General features: G+C 42.9%; 1 pseudogene; it reads right to left on the reverse strand.

Annotated features, from left to right (window-relative positions):
- Window positions 1-421: 421 nt before the first annotated feature.
- On the reverse strand, window positions 422-7039 carry LOC119508896 (annotated as a pseudogene).
- Window positions 7040-8460: the final 1421 nt, after the last annotated feature.

Genomic DNA, 8460 nt, shown 5'->3' on the forward strand with positions numbered 1-8460 from the left:
CTGGGGTTTGGGGTCCTCAGAAGCAAGCCCTGAGCTGAGGATTTGGATGCAGGGGATTCATTAAGGAAGAACTCCCAGTAGAGACCAGTAAGGGAGAAGGAGCAGTGAGACAGTGAAGAGGAAGAACCAAGGAAGAGAGAGGGTGACCTTGAACTGTAAAAAGGACCCTACATCCTTTGGAGGGATGGAGTCATTTCCTGCAAAGTCCCAGCCTCAGCCTGATCCCACAGGGAAATTTTGGGCTATAAATTATTCCTTCAGAGTTTCTTCCAACTCCAGGCAAGACAGCTGGGTTTTCATAATCCCAAACTAGTTAGGCATTGGGTAAGGGCCGCCTCAGGGGTGTAAAATCCCAAATTCTTCCAGCTGTTTGTGTGCAAATCAGCCCCAGTGGCCCAAGGGCAGGCCTCTCACAAAGGCCTCAGTTCAGGCCATTAGCAGCAAAGGTGGACAGAAGCTGGGGAAGGGCACACAGAAATGGGAAAAGGGATCTGAGGGACTGGTAGCATCAGGCAAAACCATGTTTGGGTCCCAGCTCACTTCATTTCTACCTGTGTGACTGATGGCAAATTATTTAATTTTACTGACAGTTTTCTCAATTGTAAGGTGGGCAGGTTCATTTCCCTTTCTCAGGTTTGTTTGCAGGTTAGATGAGATCATCATGTGAACCAAGTGTTTAGCATAGGATCTGGCACATGTTAGGTATTATTTATGATTCTGAACCCAGCACATGCCCTTCTGAGTGGGTTTAACCTTGGGAATCCTGATGCAGGTGATGTTAGCTCTAATACCTCTGCTTCTACTCCGTTTCTCCTTCCTTACTGGGGGCTTACTTCTTTCTCTTCTCAGAAACCCAGCCTGGCTTGCTCCTCAGCATCTGCAACACTGCAGCAAGTCTCAGGAACTCATGCTCCATGCGTCCTCTCCTCCATGTGCCCTCTCCCCCACCAACAAGGCTCCCCAGAAGCATCCAGAACAGCGTTAGAGCCCAGACTCTGGGTCAGATGACCCACGTTCAACTCCTTGGCCTAACTTGCAGGATATGTGATCTTGGCGCTTAGTCTCTCTGAACTCAGTCTTCTCAACTGCCTAATTGGGATAGTGATCTCTCTACCTATGAGAGTCGTTGAGAGGCGATCATGAATTAATGCCTGTGAAGTGCTCAGTGAGTGTTGGCTAGTCTGATCATCAATATAAAAAGTCCTCGCAGGTCAGAGCTCCCCTTTGTTTACCGCCCTGATCCTCAGGTTTATAATTTTCAGATCCGTCCCTGTTATTTCCACCCTCTGTCTCTGGGCTGGGCTCTGCCTTTGTCCTCCTTTGGTTCCCTGGAGCTCCAATTTCAATTCCTGTAGGGGTCCCAGATGGTCAGCACAAGAAAAATCTCAAGCAAATTTGCAGCACTTTCCGATTTTCTATGCAGCACCCTGTCTGATTTGATCTGGATCTCCTTTTTAAAAATGAGGAGACTGAGGCCCAGAGAGATTAAGCAACTTCTCTAAGTTTGCCCAGCTTCCAAGTGATGGAGCCCGAATTACCACCTACCCATTGTCAGACCCCAGAAAAAAGAGTAACATATAGAAGGAATGTCTGATCCAGGGGCTCTGCTGCTTATCTCACAGAAAATAGGTGCCCCATAAACTAAAGAATGAAGGCTGTTCAAGGCTATTCCAGCCACAGTGGCACCCCAACCCCAAAAGGTGGGTAAAAGCAAGGTCAGATATGTCTAAAAGACGAACAACTAAAAAGGCCTGCTCTCCCTGGATTGATAACGCAGCTACTTTTCTAAGAAGAATAATGTGCCAAAATCCTAGCAACCTGTCAGCCTAGAAATTGATAGGCACTTGCCCAATTGAGGCACACGACGCACTCAGCAGGCACCCTTCTCCCCCAACACCCTTCCCTCCCCATGTGGGTTTTTCCTTTAAAAAATGCTGCTCTCACAGCACAAGCAGAGAGAGAGAGACCAATGAAATGCTAATGACCTCCCCCTAGGGGGTCTATCTTCTTTAAGAGGAAAGGGGTGGGGCCCTTTCCATTCAGAACCAGACCTCAGAACTGGGGGTAACAGGGCCATACCTCCTCACACCAGTCAAGAATTATAGGCTAACAGGCATCACATGCTGGGCAGAAAAGCACAGTGACCTGAGGCATCACGGGGTGGAGCAATTTTCTAAGACACACCCTCAGGGAAACCAGATACTGAATATTTCTTCCCTCTGGGACCTGAGCCTGTTCTGGTCTGGGAAACCCTGATTTGGATAACCAAGGAAACCATGCCTAGACAACAGAAAATTACAACCTACACTAAGAAAAACAAAGTTATGGCCCAGTCAAAGGAACAAACGTACACTTCAACTGAGATACAGGAATTTAAACAACTAATGCTAAATCAATTCAAAAAGTTTAGAGAAGATATTACAAAAGAGATAGAGGCTGTAAAGAAAACACTGGGCATACATAAGGCAGAAATCGAAAGTTCAAAAAAACAACTAGTAGAATCTATGGAAATGAAAGGCACAACACAAGAGATGAAAGACACAATGGAAACATACAACAGCAGATCTCAAGAGGCAGAAGAAAATACTCAGGAACTGGAGAACAAAACACCTGAAAGCCTATGTGCTGGTTTGAATGTATTGTGTCCCCCAAATGCCATTGTCTTTGTAGTCCTGTGGGGGCAGACGTTTTGGTGCTGGTTAGATTTGCTTGGAATGTGCCCCACCCAGCTGTGGGAGATGATTCTGATGAGATGTTCCCATGGAGGCATGGCCCCACCCATTCAGGGTGGGCCTTGATTGGTGGAGCTATATAAATGAGCTGAATGGAGGGGGGTAGGAAATGGAGTGCAGCTGGGAGTAATGTTTTGAAGAGGAGCAAGCTTGCTAGAAAGGAACGTCCTGGGAGAAAGCCGTTTTGAGGCTGGAGCTTTGGAGCAGATGCTGGCTGCCTTCCCAGCTAACAGAGGTTTTCCGGACGCCATTGGCCATCCTTTGGTGAAGGTGCCCAGTTGCTGATGTGTTGCCTTGGACACTTTGTGGCCTTAAGACTGTAACTGTGTAGTGAAATAAACCCGTTTTATAAAAGCATATCCATCTCTGGTGTTTTGCATTCTGCAGCATTAGCAAACTAGGACAGCCTACATGCAAAGAAGCAGATGGAGAAAAGAATGAAAAAATATGAGCAACGTCTCCGGGAACTTAAAGATGAAACAAAGTACAAGAATCTACGTATCACTGGTGTCCCAGAAGGAGAAGAGAAGGGAAAAGGAGCAGAAGCAATAATAGAGGAAATAATTAATGAAAATTTCCCATCTCTTATGAAAGACATAACATTACAGATCCAAGAAGCGCAGTGTACTCCAAACAGAAGAGATCTGAATAGGCCTACGCCAAGGCACTTAATAATCAGATTATCAAATGCCAAAGACAAAGAATCCTGAAAGCAGCAAGAGAAAAGCGATCCATTACATACAAAGGAAGCTTAATAAGACTATGTGCGGATCTCTCAGCAGAAACTATGGAGGCAAGAAGGAAGTGGTGTGATATATTTAAGATACTGAAAGAGAAAAACCGCCAACCAAGAATCCTATATCCAGCAGAGCTGTCCTTCAAATACGAGGGAGAGCTCGAAATATTTTCTGACAAACAGACAATGAGAGACTTTGTGAACAAGACACCCACCCTACAGGAAGTACGAAAGGGAGCACTACAGAATGATAGAAGACAGGAGTGCGTGGTTTGGAACAATTTTGGGAGATGGTAGCACAACAATGTAAGTACACTGAACAAAGATAACTATGAATATGGTTGAGAGAGGAAGGTTGGGAGCATGTGAGACACCACAAGAAAGGAGGAAAGATAACGACTGGGACTGTGTAACTTGGTGAAATCTAGAGTGTTCAACAATTGTGATAAAATGTACAAATATGTTCTTTTACAAGGGAGAACAAGCAATTGTCAACCTTGCAAGGTGTTAAAAATGGGGAGGCATTGGGGGAGGGATGCAATCAACATAAACTAGGGACTGTAACTAATAGAATCATTGTGTTATGCTTCCTTTAATGTAACAAAGGTGATATACCAAGGTAAATGCAGATAAGAGGGGGGGATAGGGGAGGCATGTTAGACACTTGACATTGGTGGTATTGTCTGATTCTTTACTCTACTTTGATTTAAGGTTATTTTTCCTTTTGCTGCTTCCTAGCTGTCATTTTTTTTTTCCTCTTTCTTTTGCCTCTCTGCCTTCTTTGACTCTTCCTCTTGCCTTCTGGAGGAAATGTAGATGCCCTTATATAGATAGTGGTGAAGGTGGTGAACACATAAATATATGACCATACAGAGAACCATCAATTATTTACTTAGGATGGAATGTATGGTGAGTGAACAAAACCATTTAAAAAAAAAAAAAATGGGTTGATGACAAAACCTTGAGGGCAATATACTGAGTGAAATAAACCAGACACATAAGGACAATTATTGCAGGGTCTCACTGATAGGAACTAATTATAATATGTAAACTCACAGACATGAAATATAAGGTACCAAGATATAGGACGAGGCTTAAGAATGGGGAGCGGTTGCTTAGTACGAGCAGAATGTTCAACTAGGATGAACTTAAATGTTTGGAAATGAACAGACATGTCAGTAGCAAGATGTGAGAATAACTAACAGTGCTGAATGGTGTGTGAATTAGATGGAAAGGGGAAGCTCAGAGTCATATATGTCACCAGAAGGAAAGTTGGAGGTCAAAAGATGGGAATGTATAAAACTGAATCCTGTGGTGGGCAATGTCCATGATCAACTGTACAAATACTAGAAATCACTTCCATGAACCAGAACAAATGTATGACAATACAATTAGAAGTTAATAATAGAGGGGCATATAGGGAAGAAATATATACCTATTGCAAACTATATACTACAGTTAGTAGTATTTCAACATTTTTTCATAAACAGTAACAAATGTACTATACCAGCACCACGAGTCAACAATAGAGGGGGGTTGGTTAGGGATAGGGGAGGATTCAAGTTTCCTTTTTTTTTTTTCTTTTTTCATCTTTCACTTTATTTCTTGTCTGGAGTAGTGAAAAGTTTCTAAAAATTGAACAAAAATTAAGTGTGGTGATGGATGCACAGCTGTATGAGGGTACCCAGGGGCAAGTGATTGTACACTTTGGATGTTTGGATAATTGTATGGTATCCGAACAATCCCAATAAAAATTAAAAAGGAAAAAAAAAACAACAAATGAATAAATTTTAAAAAACAGGAAAAAAAAAAAATAAAAATGCTGCTCTCAGATAGAGGGCCGGAGCCATTTTTTCTTTCTTTCTTTTCTGATGGCTCCCACCTGCTTTCTTCTGCCTTCTTCCTCTAATAAACCTTAAACTCTCTACTTAAACCATGACTTGCTGCATTGTGTGAATTCTTGAACGGCTCTGGACCTAACACCCATCAACACCAAGTTCAGTGCTCCTCGGAACCCCTGGCCTGTGACAAAGGTGGTGTTTACAGCTCCCCGCCCCCTCCACCTCCTCTGTGTCTACAATGGCACCCACAGACCTCTGTGACAGTGTTCCACCCCATGTAGTTAATTTTTCTCCCCTACTAGACCATGAGCCTTTGGACGGCAGGGGCTATGTCTTGTTCATCTCTCTATTCCCAGCCCCTGTCACAAGGTCTGGCATGTGGCAGATGATCAATATGTGTTTGTTGAATGAATGAATGAATGAATGAATGAATGGTCTATCATGGGCATATAACCAGGAATGAGAGTTGCAGGGTATGTGAACATTCAGTTTTACAAGATAACCCCAGACTGTGTCTAAGTGGTTGTACCAACTCCCACTCCCACCAGCAATGTGTAAAAGACACTGTCGGTCCCCATCCTCTCCAGCACCTGGCCCTGTCAGACAGTACATTACAGGAGACGAGGGATTTATGTCTGATTCATACGCCCCTTGTCCCCATTAGTGGTGGTGTGGGGTGACCACAACTTTTGCCACCAATTTCCCAAGTAGTATAACATGTAAATCTAACTACATTACCACCTTAAGTGACCTCCTCTGTCTTTGACCTGACCCCTACCTGTCTTTCCAGCCTCCTCTCTCTTTTTTTAAATGTTTTAAAAAATTAATTCATTGTTTATTAGAGAAGTTGTGGGTTTACAAAAAAATCAGGTCCCATACCCCGCACTTCATACACACAGTTCTCCCTATTATTAACTCTGTCTGCTCTGGCTCCAGAACTCTCTTAAGTAGTCCAGTAAACTAATGAAGACCCATCCTGAATGGGTGCGGTCCACACCTCCATGGAAATTCAATCAGAGGTTCCACTCTAATCAACAGACTGATCAGTCTGCCCCCACAAGATTGCATTAAAGAATATGGCTTTTCTGAGGGACATAATATATCCAAACCAGCACAAATGTATTCTCTTGGACTTTGCCATTCAGGGCTTCTACATTGAGCTGCAAATCAAGCAAGGTGGCATTCAGTTTTGTTAAGGACTTAGAGATTTCATCTACTAACTTTCCATGTGCTTGGGCTGAGGAAAATAAGGTACTTAGCTGGAGAAAAACATCATTAAATCCTTGATCAGTTGTCACACTGAAATTTTGGAACTGCTCTGAATCTGAGATTGGTTTTCATATTGGAAATATACTGGATTCTCTTTTCCATGGTGCTCAGGCATTCCGTAACAACTTCTCTAAATCCCATTTCATCTTAGCTGCCATTTTCTTTTCCTGCGAGTCTTCCATATATACCATTTTCATTAATTGAACTAACTACGCAATTCTTCATTTCCCACTTGAGAAATTGAGCTGCCATGATTCCAATGATGGGAATGAGAACTGCAAGTGCCAGGAGATAAAGGGCAATCAGTTCCACTTGGAAGGACTTTAGTTCTCTTGAAGAGCAGGGCCATTTTAATGATTTTGAAGAAGGAAAGCTGACACTGACTAAGCATCAAATTTCATAGATTTACAACAGCTATCAGCCTCCTCCTGTTGTTCAGGAAATCTATCCCACAGCTCCATGCTTAGTTTTGAGGCTAGAAGTCCAAAATCGAGGTGTCAGCCAAGCAATGCTTTCTCCCAAAGACTGCGGTGTTCTGGGGCTGGCTGCCAATGAGCCCTGGCTTTTCTGTCATACAGCAATGCACATAGTGGCTTCTCCTGCTTCTCCAGTCCTTTGGTTTTAAAAAATTTTTACTCTAGTAACAAATATATAACCTAAAATTTCCCCTTTTAACCATATTCAAACATATAATTCAGTGGTGTTAATTACAATCACAATGTTATACCATTGCCACCATCCATTACCAAAACTTTTCCATCACCCCAGTCAGAAACTCTGTACCAATTAATCCAATTATCTAACACCTCTGCCCATTGCAACTAAATTTCCAGTAGTGAAAATATTATTTATCATTTTTTCAAGTGTATATCATATGCTAGACATGTTGCTGAGCATTTTACATGTATTATCATATTTAATCCTTTCAACTACCCTACTCCCAACTACCTTACCCTACCCCTCGGGTGAGGAAATGAGGTCTTGGAGAGTTTAGGTAAGTGTTCAAGGCATACAGCTGGTAAGTGGTAGGGCCAGACCTAGGCAGTCTGATTTCAGAGCCCACACTCAACTATAACATAGACTCCACTAAACAACTGTGTTTACAAGTCTCTGTATATTCTCTTCCCTCTATGCAGTTGTTGCTTTATCTGCTTTGGATAAACGTTTCCTCCATGCCTCACTCCGCCTGCTTTGTTTTGCTTGGTAAACTTTTCATTCTTTGGGACTCTCATCAGGTGTTACCTCCTCCAAGAAGCCAAGGAAAACCAGGAGCTCTGGCAGCCATCTAGCTACCCCCAAAGGAAATAATTCTGAAGATGAAGCCCAAATTTTCTCAAGAGAAATGGAGAAAATTCCAGAGAAATGGAACTGCAGTCTAATGCCATCATGAACCTCTAGATCCAAGCCTTGCCTGAAACTGCCCCAGTACATTCTCTTAACTGTTTCAGCCATTTGAGTTGAGGTTTCTGTTATAGGAAACGGAACGCTTAGTACATGATTCAGATGTTGCAAATTGGAGTATGTTCAGGAAAGGATAATCAGGATGATGAGGGTGTATCTGGAAGATCCAGGTAAAAAGGATACTTTGGGGAGGGGGAGCACACAGGGTTGCTTCATCATGGAAAGACCTGTCATGAGGAAGAGGGAGAAACTTATCGTGCGTAGCCCCAGAAGGCAAGATGAAGATGAATGGATTCTGGTAAGAGTGGTCCTGCCTGGGCAGGCAATGTGGGAGTGAACTGTCTGTGGAGAATTAAAAAATAATGATAAAACTGACAAGAAATCCATTGGCTTTTATTAGCACCACACCCTGGGAGTTCTAAACATCTTCAGAGATAATGTACTTCCTTCTGCTGGGACAGACAGCTCCCACTATCCCTCC

Source organism: Choloepus didactylus, chromosome 14 (assembly GCF_015220235.1).
Source record: "Choloepus didactylus isolate mChoDid1 chromosome 14, mChoDid1.pri, whole genome shotgun sequence".
In the NCBI taxonomy this organism is placed as follows: Eukaryota; Metazoa; Chordata; class Mammalia; order Pilosa; family Megalonychidae; genus Choloepus; species Choloepus didactylus.